The sequence below is a fragment of the Helianthus annuus genome, chromosome 16, assembly GCF_002127325.2.
Source record: "Helianthus annuus cultivar XRQ/B chromosome 16, HanXRQr2.0-SUNRISE, whole genome shotgun sequence".
In the NCBI taxonomy this organism is placed as follows: Eukaryota; Viridiplantae; Streptophyta; class Magnoliopsida; order Asterales; family Asteraceae; genus Helianthus; species Helianthus annuus.
This window is the reverse complement of record NC_035448.2, coordinates 202,647,147-202,661,950: the sequence shown is the minus strand read 5'-3', so window position 1 is coordinate 202,661,950 and position 14,804 is coordinate 202,647,147.

Genomic DNA, 14,804 nt, shown 5'->3' with positions numbered 1-14,804 from the left:
CATACCTGGATCATTCTTTATTCTTTCAATTCTGTTTACTTCATGTTTTAGAGCAATGAGTGGCCAGTCATTGAACTGCTTAAACTTGGCTGGGTAGAACTTTTCCCTCATGATCAAGTCAAGGGGGTCTTTTCTCATCTCCTTTTGCAGGTCAGCTTCAGGTGGCAGGTTGGACATTTCTTTACTCAAATCCCTTGCATAATCTTCCAATTGTTTGACTTTAGTGAGCAAAAACTGCATATGACTTGAGATGGCATTGTCACTCTCCCCTTTGCATTCAAGTCTAGCTCTTATTTCAGCTTGCCTGGCTTCGAGTTTTAAATACTCATCCATGTTGTTTGGATCTCTAAAGCCAACAACAGAGGGGAATTTTCTTTTTGAAGGGTCATCCACTGTGTAGAATTGCTTCATTTCATTCTTTACTGCATGCAATTCTAGTGGATAACTGGCTGCTACTGGTATAACATCAGCAGGATCATATCCTTCAAGCATTTTTGGATCTTTGATTGGATTGGCTAAGGTTGGAGGAATGAATGGTTGAGGTTTAGCTACATTGTAAGGTGTAGATGAAATGGGAACAGGTGCTGGTATATCATCATCATGCACCTGAAATTTTCTTTTTCTTGTATACACCATTTTGGGAGAAGGTGTTTTTGTTTGAGATTTTGGAATAGAAAGGATTATGGCTTGAGAAGGGATGTTTGAAGTGATGGGTGACTGACTAACAACCGTTGAAACAACTGGTGTCTCAACCACTCTTGTCACTACAACTGTTGATGTATCAACTGTTGTCTTCTACTTTTTGGCAGGTGGTGTTTGTAATGGAGATGTAGTTTGTGGTGTAACAGTGGGTTGAGTGGTGGTTGGTGAAATGGTGAGGGAAGTGGTTGAAACAACATTTGTTGAAACAACTGAAGTATCAACAACTGTTGATACAACAGGTGTCTCAACATCTGTTGGTTTAGAGGTTTGATGTGAGGAACTTTTGGGGATTTTAGGAGTAGGTTTAGTGGTTTTGGAAGGTGTGGTTTTGGGTTGGCTAACCTTTATGGTAGTCTTTCTTCTGTTTGAAGTACCATGCTCTTCCTTTTCCATCATAACTTTCTTTTCCTTTTCAAATCTTTTAGATCCCTTTATTTCCATTGTCTCGTTTCTGTTTGCTTTTTGTTCAGCAAATGCATTTAGAGTCACATCAACCTTCTTTGACCCATCTGGCCTTGGAATTTCTACCACAGGTTTAGACAGTGGATCTGGTGGTAGATATAAACCTTCATTTCCCTTCTTTCCTTTCTCCCCCTTTTTGGCATCATCAGGGTTTTCAACATAGACATGGTAGGAGGAGAAGTGTCAGTGGTTTGAAGCAAATGAGCTTTGATGGCCTTTATATCAGATTGAGTATCTTTATACCTAGCTTCCATCACATTTCTGAACATTTGAAGCTGAATTTTATGTTGTTGATCAGCATACTGTCTTTGTTTATGAAGCATAGGTTGAAACATTTTCCATAGCTCAATGGGGGATGGAGCAGATGTTGCAGCAGTGGGTGGAGCTTTTTGAGATTGTAACAAATGTTGCAACATATTTTTAATATCTGCCACAGATGTTTCAGTTTTGTCTACTCTCTCCATAAATTCTTGGTATTTTAAACCATCACACAAGTGAATGTGATCATTTGATTTCCCACTAGCAGTGGTTGTAACAGCAGTTGGACCAGAGGAAGTTTCCACTGGATCATCCACTGATGCCCTTTTTTCTTGGTACTGGGGACTTCCCTTTTCATTAACTATCTTGTTTAACACACCAGTGGGTAATTGAAAAACACCAGTGGTAACTTTGATAGCATCAGAAACGGTTTCCTTCAAGGGAGACTTACTGATGAAACTACTGCCCAGGTATAAATTAGTGGATCCAATACTGTAGTAGCTGCTCCATTTGAAATACTGACAGGAATTACTTGTAACTCCCAATGTTATTTGTTATCTAGCAATACTGATTAAAATGGGATTATGCAATTTAATCATCTCCGATTAAAAGGTTTCTACACCTGACCAATCGGTATTATTATAATACCGTATCCCAAGCCCGTATAACGGAAAATAAGTTTAAAGTATTTACTTGAGCTTAAAATGTAATTTATACTCAGTCGTATATTCTAATCTGCAAGTGGAAGTACTTCTACTGGGGCTCTCAATCTGGAACGGAGGTTTTATTAACCTATTAGATTCCTAACGGGTCTTATTTAAGTTGTACTTAGACCGGTTAGTTTTTAAGGAAAGGTTTACGGTTCAAAACGCAAGATTAAGCGAAGACCGGATTAGAATGTGATTTAGACCTGACAAGTAAGAATACTTGTATATAATGGGCAAACTAAACACATTCTGGATTTTGAAGTAAAAACGATAAGGTTTGACCCGTTTCGGTTAATTTATGCAAACTAGTTACATAAACCATACCGAATGCGTATATGCATAACGGGTAACCAAATGAGTCATGTACAAGTCCCACAAGTTAATATGCTTTAAATATGTTGTGATATCAGTAGGATATATTCCATTATGCCCAAATCGAAGTTAAAACCAATTTAAGCCCTGTAGGCGTATTTTGGTCATTTTAAAGTTTATAAAAGAGGTTAAATAGTAAACTGAGGTTCTGGTCTAAATTATACAGTAAAAATATTAATTTTATCATGTTACATCAGTAAGATATCATACATATGAGTGTTTAAACATTTATGGCCAAACTATGCACCGTAGGGGCATTTTGGTCATTTCACATATGGTTTAAAGTCAAATTTGGAAATCTGAGTTAAAGACTTATACTTACTGTTAAAGTATAAAAATTTACTTTTAAAATCAGTAGGTAACAAGTCTTAAGCGTTGAATATGGTTTTAAACCATACTATGCACTTAATAAGCGTAAAAGTCGGTATTTGACATTATTCGGGTTGGTTAAGGAAATATGAGGTTTTGATCAGTCTCAACATGTTTAAAATAATTTATTTAATGTATCAAATCAGTAAAAAGAGGTTTGGTATCAAAATGATATGTAAAACTCATTTTATTAACAAAAAGGGCTTTATCGTCAATTACCGAATTTATGCTAGAACTCTATGTTACGGTCAGTATAAAAATTGACAAAAATTTCTAAAAATCCCAAAATATTATATTATAACAGCGGGTAGAAAGTTTGGTGCCAAAAATTGGGTTTAAATAGGATTCATGTCAAAAATGTCATTTAATTAATACAAAGCCTTCGTTTTACGATATCGAGCATAACTCTCATTTAAGACCATAAACTGACGTCAAATTTTTAGGACATACTTAAATATCAGTAATAAAGGTTTTTGTCCTCTCACATTTTCAAAAATCTCATTTCAGATCATAAACTGAGGTGCCCTTTTGAGGGTTTAATACCTACCTAATTATGATTACGTAGCCATGTTCGTAGCGATCCATGGCATGACCATACAAGGTCTAATAAAAAGTCAAACCGGTTATCAAAACATTTGACTTTTCGGCTTTAAAAGCCAAATAAACTGAACTAGGCACGAAAGGATGCTTACAAAGGGTCCAATGGACTGAAAGGAGGTTCCCAAAGGTTCAGGATCCTCAAGAATAGAGAGAGATAGCAGCTTTGAAAGGATATGCAAGTAACTTTGTGAAGAATGGTTCACCTATTTATAGTATTTCGAAATGAACAAGATTGTGACAAGTGTTTCAAGGGTTTGTGAGATTGTTACAGGTGTAAAACTAGTTTCTAAAACAGTTAACAAGTCCCAGGTTTCATAAAAAATGGTTTTGTGATAGAAGAAAACAATTAAACCTCCAAAAACCATCAAAAAGGGAATCTGTTAGCTGCTGTTGATAGGTCGCACCCCACGTACGCCCTGGCCAGCTTCTACGCGGCCCGCGAGCGAGGCCCAGCCGACTCAAAGTTTGCTGCATGTGCAGCTTTGGTCCCTGAGTTTAATTCAGCACATACGAACAACTTTAACAGCTGAAAACGTTGTTTTGAATGGTCCCAGAAGTGCAGCCCAACGGGTTCTTGGCTCATGACTCGTGCCGTGTCCAGAATAACGTTGGGGGTATGGCATGAAAGGTCCTCAAAAGTCTATGCATCACAACTTTCCAAGGTTGATGTTTTTGGCACATTATGATAAAATTCTTATGAAACGCTATAATTTGGTAGATAATTTCTAATGGCCAACCTTTCTCGCATTTGGTAAAATGACCAAGCCTTGCGGAGTTTCCGGTTTAATCAAAAGGCCTTTCAAAGGCGTAGTTTCGCAAGTCGTCGCTTTTAGTCCCTTAATCGCACAAAGTAGCGCGGAATGTCGTTAATTGATATCCAAGCCTTCCGTGGCCCCTAATGAGTATTCCTGAGCATATACTTAAATATTACAACGTTCCCGTTCGCTTAAATGGTCACCAAAAGGCGTAGATTTAATATTTGACGCTTTTGGTCCCTCTAAAGCGCAAACTTGCGCATATCATCGTTTAATAGCATCAAAGCCTTATCTAATCCATCTTAGGCATTCTTGAGAGTGTTATTAAACATCACGATGCTTCGGGTTCGTAAAAAGGTCATTCAGAGGTATAATCAAACATATTGACGCTTTTAACCCTTTAAACTTGCAAAGTTGCGCGCAACGTCACTTAAAGGCATAAAAGCCTTAGATGGCCAATATTTGGCATCCCCGAGAGTATAATCAACCATCATGAAGCTCTTGGTTTATTAAAAGGTCACTCAGAGGTAAGAACTAACATGTTGACGCTTTTAACCCTCTATCGCGCAAACTTTCAAACTATTACGCAAACGGTTACTCTTGATCAACAAGCTGCTCGTATGTGAATATGAATACCGTGTAATGTCATTCAGAGGTTTAGTTTAAGCATGTTGACACTTTTAGTCCTTCCATAATCAAAGTTTTTGATTTTTCGCAAAAACAGTCATTCAAATTCAACGTTTGACTTTACTAAGGTTTAGTACACGTGTCAACATATTATTGGACGTGATTTTACGAGGTGTTACATCCTCACCCCCTTAAAATAAATCTTGACCTCGTGATTTGCTAAAATAATGGAAGTACTTTTTGTCGTATAATGGACTTAACCTCCATAGCATATTTGGGCCTCTAAGGGCATCCCAAATGACCTTTATAATAGCTTCAGGTTTTCTTTTTGCAGCTTCTAATCCTGCCGATCCTTATTCGATACTGGTTTCTTATCAAACCCTAAATTTTCATTAATCCGCATATCATTATGAGACAATGCTCTTGATTTATCGGCGAAACATACCCTTAAATCACTAGTGTGGGACGTATTGATTTCCATCAAGCTCCTCATGTAAGTTTTAGCTTATAGGTTACCAATCTTGATATATTTGATTTCCTCGAATGATCCTATATATCCAGAGCTTAACTAGTCCGTTGTATTAAAATTCCAGCACCCTTTCCAGGGTGATACTTTCTGTTGAATCTTTAACAAGAACTTAAGAGGTTTGCGACTTTCATCAATTATTGATTTTCCGCCGATTATTGGTAGCTTCCAGGCGATCATAAATTTATATGATCTTATCCATCGTTTCCAAGGTAACTTTCAGATCCTGATAATTGGACTTACCAAAGTCCCGTCCATTAAACGGACGTTTGATATTCCATCTATACAAGTTCTCCAAAGGAGCAACCTTGATACTTATATAACAACTATTATAGAAAAGCTTATTTAAGGTGAGATGGTTATCCCAACTATTGATTAAACAAATCTTGAGGAATAGCTAATCCTTACAGTTAGTCGAACAAATTGACGATTCTGGGCAGCTGACGGCGATTCTTAATTGTTGCCTAAATAGGGTTGCGGTAATCAATGCATAAGCAAAATGAACCATCTTTCTTAATTAATAATACCAGAGCTTTCAGAATTTTGATTTAGGCTTCATGAAATCTTCTTTAAAAGCTTTTCTGATTGACTCTTAGTTATTCCATTCCGTTGGTACTAACCGTTATGGGGCCTTTCAATAGATGCAACTTTAGGTGGGATATAAATCCTAACACTACTAGCCTCTCAGGAGATAAACAGAGTGGCTCCTTGGGGAAGAAAAATCAAATCACACCGAGATTACAGAGATATTCTAAATCTCAAACTTTGGTTCATCTATCACTACCTGTGTCAAAAGAGTGACAAATTTACCTTACGAGTCCATGGATACCTTAATCAGTGACACTTATTTGGACATTTCCCTTCTGGATATCTTCTTTGAATACCATTAGCTGACTTTAGTACAACATGACCATTGGGATATCTCAGTGGTTCCATGCATTAAACCTCCATACTGATCAGGCATGGAAGTAATCTATGGAACATATTAAGATACACCAATCCTCATATGGCGCTTTTATCATACAATCTGGTATTCGCAGTTGATAGAAATCAATGAGATAACAAACTAACATATACTGACGTACTCCATCTGGAGAGAGAGTACTCTAGAATTTTACGAATGAAGATTTCTGACAGGAATAGAAGAAATGGTTCCTATGATTTTCATCTGTAAGTTTTACCTTACACTTAATATTTGGGGTTCTTATGGAAGATTTTAAAAGTTTGCTATACTTATAATTTATGAAGGGTTAATTGGTACCCGAATCAAAACAGAACTCTTAGCATTTATATTACTAATAAATGATAAGGAATGTACCTGACATCATTATTGATATGAACTACCCCTGGCATTCATCAGGAGAGTTTAAGCGCTTTCATTCTTAGGCTTTCTATTCTTAGCCGTACTTCCCTTAACAGATTTAGGGCATGTAGTCTTGACGTGGCCTTTCTCGTTACAACCGAAGCAGACTGCATCCTTTATGTCCTTACATTCATGGGTTTTATGACCAGCTCTTTTACAGATGCCACATGGTCTTGGCTTTCGATCCATTCGACACTGCCCCCAGTTTCTTTTACAGCAGGTCTTGCATACATGTTTCTTATTGGATTTTAGTTGGATCTCATTAAGCTCAAGCTTACCCTTTTTCTTAGAAGTCTGGCAGTTACCTCCCTCTCTTTTCCTTTTTGGTTCATTCCTTGCATTCGAGATATGAACAAGATCCTTCTCATGAGTAAGGAAGTGCGGTTTTAATTGGGATTTGGAGCAAGTAGCATTGGGCTCTTTGAACTTTTTCACGACCTTTCTCACATCTTTTCCAACAACTGCATCAATCATAGCTTGGAGAACATCTTGGGTAATTTTGAGGTTCACAATTGTAGCATCATTAGCATGTGTCGCATCATCAATGACGCGATCAACGGTTGTCTTATCCGAGTTTGTCATACTCGAGACTTGGTTCCTAACACCAATGAAACAATTACTTAGTTACAATACAACAACCGCTATTCATCATCCTGATGACCTAACATATACTAACCATGGTATCATTAAACCATACAGGCTAACATAGTACGAACATTCCTAATGAATGTTATTTAAATATATATCAATTATATTTAGCCTAGGCCATAAAAAGACCATCAATGGCATTTAAGGTTTAGACCTAGTCCATCACCTTTTTGACAGGGGATCGAAATGTCACATCTGTCTTTATCATATTGATGATTTTGGATAGCTTGAAAGCTTGCCATAAGGATATTGGAAAAGAGTAATTCCTAATGGATATAAAGCATCCATCTAAAATTGTTGAAGTAGTCTCTAAAGTATCATCGGCCATTTCTACCTCACGTTATATGTCTAGAGTCCTGACAGGCGGATACAACAGTTTACAACATTTATTGTCCACAACAGACTTATCTGCGCTAGAATCAAACAAATTCCCGCATAAACATCATTGTTAAGGAAAGGTACCTGTTATGATGTTATCATTCTGTACTGCTTCCTGGGCGTTCATCTGGAAGACTCGCACGTTTGTTTTCTTGGCCTCTTCAGGCTTCTTTATAAGTTTTGGGTAGTTGGTTTTGATGTGCCCTTCCTCGTTACAGTTGTAACAAGTCGCGTTCTTCAACTCCTTGCAATCTAAAGTCTTGTAACCCTTGGTCTTGCAAATTCCACACAGTTTAGCACGTGGGTCGATCGTACATTTTCCTGAATGTCGCTTTCAGCAGTTACTTAATTTGGGTCTATTATTAGACTGACTCAAGTTTTTCCTAAACTCGGAATCTTACCTGTGCTCAAAACTTCCCTTTTTCTTCTTGTAAGATAGATGAGAGTTCTCCTCTTCTCTTTTCCTTTTTCCCTCGTCAGAAGTCTTAACAGACTTATTCCTGATTGCATCTAAAGTGAAAGATAAGGATAAGTCCACCACGGACCTATATGTGGTAGGCCTAGATGCTTTAACATTTCCCTTAATTTCTGGTGCTAGGCCTCTAATAAAACGCGCTATGCGTTTAGGTTCAGGGGTGACTAAATAGGGAACCAGGCGGGACATGGTGTTGAAACTTGTTACGTAAGCCTGACAATCTAAATTCTTCATGACCAGAGTCAAGAAGTCTATTTCTATCCTTTCTACATCATGCTGAGGACATAAGTTTTCCTTGATCAGTGCAACAAATTGCTCCTAAGACAGACTATAAAATAGGATCTTCCCTGTGGCTTGGATCAATGATCTCCACCATGCCAACGCTTCTCCTTTGAATGATTGTGAAACAAACTTCACAATATCCTGTTCTAGACAACCATTGATTTCTACTGCTGTGCCCATCTCATCCAGCTATGTCATACAATTGATGGCTCCTTTTTCTCCTGTAAAGTCCCTTGGTTTACAAGAGACAAATTATTTATAAGAGCAGGTCTTAACACGTGACTCCTGATTGAGCACAATTTGTCTGGATGGAACACTTCTTTGATTTGAAGAATGATGAGAATCATTCTTATAAGACATATGTGTCTTAGAAGGTGGTTTTGTGTGAGGCATAGATTGGGTCCCACTGCGAGTACCACTTGATTCTTTGAACTATCTGCCAATGGCTCGAGTGACAGCATTATCTATCATTGTCTGTAAATCTGCAGCCGTTACATTCATCCTTGTATTGTCATTCCTCATTGTGGGATGACTGTTGACTTCGTCTGATTCAGGCATGCTGAAAGTAGTTGGTGATAACTTTGTTCAGAAGTCTTATTATGGAACCATCATTTTCGATGATTCATTGACCATGGTATAAATAGACCATATTTGGTTAATTTGATAATCAGGCTTATTTTAAACTTTTCTTTATAGTTAATCCAGTTATAAGCTTATTAAGGATATTGGAATGGCACAAAAGGCCTTGTCGCGAGGACAGTTTTGAATTTATAAGCCATGATCTTATAGGATCGAGGCATTAAGGTTTGAACATAGTTCATTACCTTTCTTGACAGGGAGTCAAAGACTACATCTGTCTTTTATCTTTTAGGACAATAGATATAGCCCGTAGGCATTTCATCACTAAGGGATGTTTATGCTATAATCATTCTGATGATTTGAGCCATGATTTCTAAATCACTAGGCTAGATGAGAAATTGGAAGAATCCAATATAAGGATGACTATCGTGATTTTCTCGAATCACCTTTGTCAAGAGTGCTAACATGTTCTTAGGTGTTAACAAGGATCTATTATCTTAAAAAGGCTTTACCATTATAACTATGTCTAAAATGACACATAGGCTAGGTTATACCTTTAAGATTTTAGCAATCATAAATTGAAACGATGTTCTGATTTAGGACATAATACATATTTATATGTTTAATACCAAAGTAAATTTCAAAAAGGAAACTTTTCATAGAAAGCCCTAAAGAATTACTATAATTGCCCTAAACGGGTCTTAAACCAAGAAATTCGCCCACGCAGGGACTTAAAAGATATATTTGTCCTTATAGTGACTACAATAGAAATGAAATATAACAAAGGAAGTTTCTTCTTCATTTTATTTCTGAAAGTTTTCTCCTTGGTTCCCTGAGTGCGGTACGGATACTGAAGGTCTTTGTGGGTAGTCAAAATTTTCTATATTAGGAATCTTTGCAAAAGTGGAATCCAAGGATTTTATACTTAATGAATAATACGGATCACGAATAAGGTCAGGACAGGTATAATTCAAGTTTGGGATTCCTCGACTTGGAGGTAAGAAATATGGGTCCTTTGGGTCCATAGGTATCATCTTTGGAGTGGGAGCCTCAGGGACAGTTGGTATGGACTCCTCCTATGTTGGCTTCTCATTTGAAGCTTCAAAAGTCTTAGGTACAGAATCTGAAATATGGTTAATGGTTTCAACTAGTTTGATTTTTGGGAATGGGTACAAAAAGGTCCTTTCTCCATACTGGTCGTACGCTTATTCGAGCTGTAGTACAAAGCTTAACATTCTTAGACTTCAGGTTTGGAGAGTTTCCACCAATGGCATCTTTGTTCGGCGACACGTTCCCGTAATACATAAATATCAAAAACAATGTATACATATAACAGGGATTAGATCTGATGTGCGTTAGGTGTAATATAATTTAGGTGTATATTTTAAGCCCTTTTTACACTTTTTAGCCAAGTTTTAAATTTATAAACACGATATTCACTAACACTAAACACACATATGGGCAAGTGCACCCATCGTGGACGTAGTATAGTGTTGGTAAGATACCGAGGTCGTCCAAGGACACAAGAGCTTTTAGTACCGGTTTATCCTCAACGTCTAATCAAATCAAAATGTTAGAAAAAGATTTTTAAACTAGAAAAATAAAACTAACTAAAATGTTGAAAAAAAAATAAAAGTAAAAACAGATAGACAAGATGAATCACTTGGATCCGACTTGTGTGTAATGTAACCTTTGATTATTTTCGCACTTTTGCACTTGTTTAAGAGATTATCTTAGTTATTGTAGTAGGCCCCTCTTTTGAAGGTGACGTTACCCTCAACCCAGTAGTTTGAGTCAGCAAGGATACAATCCTAAAGGGTCGGATTATTGAAAGATAATTAATTAAGTTATTAATGCATGATGTGGTAGGCCCCTCTTTTGAAGGCGACGTTACCCTCGGCTAAGTAGTCTGAGTCAGCAGGGATACAGTCCTAAGTAGCCGGGTTAAAGTTTTTATAGTAGTTTAACTTATGAGGGGATCAAAGAGTTTGGATCACCCCGCCATCCAATACCATTGGGTATTGAAGGAGGTCCTACTAAATTTGACCCAGGTCCTTTGTAGGATCTATACATTGAACAATGGCAAGACTCTTACCAAACCGTTCCCTTAACCCCCGACTAAGTAGCCAACATACCTCCACATAGACCATGGAGATATGAATGGTGAAAATCTTTTATTTTATATAGACAGTAAAATAATGCCAAGACACCACGGACAAACGATAAGGAAGAATCACCTTCAACTTAAGAGACTAGTAATTAAAGTCATTAATACAAAACCAATTAAAAAGTGCAAAAGATTAAAAATAAAAAATTATTATACTAAACACTTGTCTTCACCAAGTGATGTAAGAGACTTAGGCAAACATGGCCTTTGATTGTCAAGAACTCTTACGATCAATCTTGGATCCCGAGATGACTCACACACTCTATGATGGACAATGGATGATGGTGGTGGATGATGGTGTTGTGATGGTGGTGGGTGGTGGGTGAAGTGTGAGAGAGGTGGTGTGCCAAGGGATGAGTTGCAAGAGCTCCAAGCACTCCTATTTATAGGCTGAACAGAAGCTTGGGCACGGCCCCGTGCCCATCCAACTCTCCCTCTTCATTAATTGCAATTCTCAATTTCATTAAATGCGTCTGCAACAGTTGACCACGCCCCCGTGTCCGCTGAGCACGGCCCCGTGATGGGCAGTAGAAGCTTCTATTACTTTGTCGTTTTTGCTGACACTTGGGTATGCCCCCGTGCTCACTGAGCACGGGGCGTGTTTAGTCTTCTGTCTTCTTGTTTTGCTTTTGGGAAGATGCTGTCGGGAGGTCGGGCATGCCACGTTTGTTCCTTTTCTTGTATTTATGTTAGATTTAGCTGTATTTTTGCTTCTTTTGTTCATTTGAGCTCATTTAATCCTGAAAATACAAAAGGAAGACAAAAGCACACTTTTGCAACATTAGTACTAAAAAGGGTTAGTTTTATGCCACAATTGATGTAATTTATATGTTGCATTTTGTGCACATCAAGATCATTCCTTGTTCATGTCTAGACTCAGAAGTCAAGGAATGTTCTACTGTTTCATTGAGATTAAACACAAAAGGCTAGTGTTTAATTCACTCAATGTTGGCTCTGATACCAACCTGTCACACCCCGATATTTCCACGTATTACCGGTGGGCCCGGTGGGGAGTATCGTGACGTAGTTGATATCATCATAGTCAAATGATCACAGTTCAATGCACAGCGGAAGTCTAAAGTAATAATAATACAAACCGATTCGAAAGTATAATAAAATATTACACACCAGTTGTATATGGATCCACAAGCGGATCTTAAAACAGAAATATAAACATTTTTCAACAGACTTTAGACGTTTAGAACTTGCATGATTCCTTATTAACGCCCTGAGCTCCCAGCCAATTTATGTACAGTACCTGTCACTTAATCTTTCTGGAAAATACGTCAGTATACACTGGTAAATACAATTAATAGACTCTTTTGAAAATATTATGAAAATTGATTTAAGTGCACAAGGCACAAATATTCTTTTATAACTTAGGACAATTATATTAATAACAATATTATATCAGATTTACATGTTTGTCCAACATTTAGGGCCGATGTTAAATAAACCAAACAAGATTAATCAACACACCACAAATCTAAACTCACAAGAAGTTACCTGACGAGTGAGTATATCTTTTACATACGCAACAGGCAGCTGTATGCCTACATCCCGTGCTTAACTTGTGGCCACTTACGCTTTTTAAATGAGCCAAGGATATCCAGGACACGGTCATTAACCCCCAATGTTATTAGTTATCAAGCAATACTGATTAAAATGGGATTATGCAATTTAATCATCTCTGATTTAAAGGTTTCTACACCTGAACAAGCGGTATTATTATAATACCGTATCCCAAGCCCGTATAACGGAAAATAAGTTAAAAGTATTTACTTGAGCTTAAAATGTAATTTATACTCAGCTGTATATTTTAATCAGCAAGTGCAAGTACTTCTATCGGGGCTCTCAATCTGGAACGAAGGTTTTATTAACCTATTAGATTCCTAAAGGGTCTTATTTAAGTTGTACTTAGACCGGTTAGTTTTTAGGGAAAGGTTTACGGTTCAAAACGCAAGATTAAGCAAAGACCGGATTAGAATGTGATTTAGACCTGACAAGTAAGAAGACTTGTATATAATGGGCAAACTAAAGACATTCTGGATTTTGAAGTAAAAACGATAAGGTTTGACCCGTTTCGGTTAATTTATGCAAACTAGTTACATAAACCATACCGAACACTTATATGCATAACGGGTAACCAAATGAGTCATGTACAAGTCCCACAAGTTAATATGCTTTAAGTATGTTGTGATATCAGTAGGATATCTTCCATTATGCCCAAATCGAATTTAAAACCAATTTAAGCCCCGTAGGGGTATTTTGGTCATTTTAAAGTTTATAAAAGAGGTTAAATAGTAAACTGAGGTTTTGGTCTAAATTATACAGTAAAAGTATTAATTTTATCAAGTTACATCAGTAAGATATCATACATATGTGTGTTTAAACATTTATGGCCAAACTATACACCGTAGGGACATTTTGGTCATTTCACATATGGTTTAAGGTCAAATTTGGAAATCTGAGTTCAAGACTTATACTTACTATTAAAGTATAAAAATTTAGTTTTAAAATCAGTAGGCAACAAGTCTTAAGCGTTGAATATGGTTTTAAACCATACTATGCGCTTAATAAGCGTAAAAGTCGGTATTTGACATTATTCAGGTTGGTTAAGGAAATCTGAGGTTTTAATCAGTCTCAACCTGTTTAAAATAATTTATTTTATGAATCAAATCAGTAGAAAAAGGTTTGGTATCAAAATGATATGTAAAACTCATTTTATTAACAAAAAGGGCTTTATCGTCAATTATCGAATTTATGCTAGAACTCTATGTTACGGTCAGTATAAAATTTGACAAAAATTTCTAAAATTCCCAAAATATTATATTATAACAGTGGGTAGAAAGTTTGGTGCCAAAAATTGGGTTTAAATAGGATTCTTGTCAAAAATGCCATTTAATTAATAAAAAGCCTTCATTTTACGATATCGAGCATAACTCTCATTTCAGACCATAAACTGACGTCAAATTTTTAGGACATACTTAAATATCAGTAATAAAGGTTTTTGTCGTCTCACATTTTTAAAAATCTTGTTTTAATGGAAAAAGGGCATAACATTCAACTTAAAGCATTTAACGGAATCATGCAATGAACTAGGATTTCTCTGGAACCATGTTGTATAACCTTAGAGGGTTATAGTAACATATAATATGGTCCTAAAGGAATCCTAATGCATAACTAAACTAAGCTAAATCGGGTCAGAACTGAAAGTCAAAGTAAAGTCAACTTTTGCGACTTTCGGTTGCGAACCGAGCCTAAACTCAGAATTGTCGGGTTGAACATGCCTAGACATGTTCAATTAATATTTACCAAGTTATTAAAGTGACAAAACTGATTTTATTGCTTCCACATCATTAGTTATGAATTTTTATTTAAAAACCGACTCGTTTGACTTTTATTTTAATTACTTTGACCCGACAATTAACTAAGCAAACGTGATAATTAGAAGGTGCCCTTTTGAGGGTTTAATACCTACCTAATTACGATCACGTAGCCATGTTCGTAGCGATCCATGGCTTGACCATACAA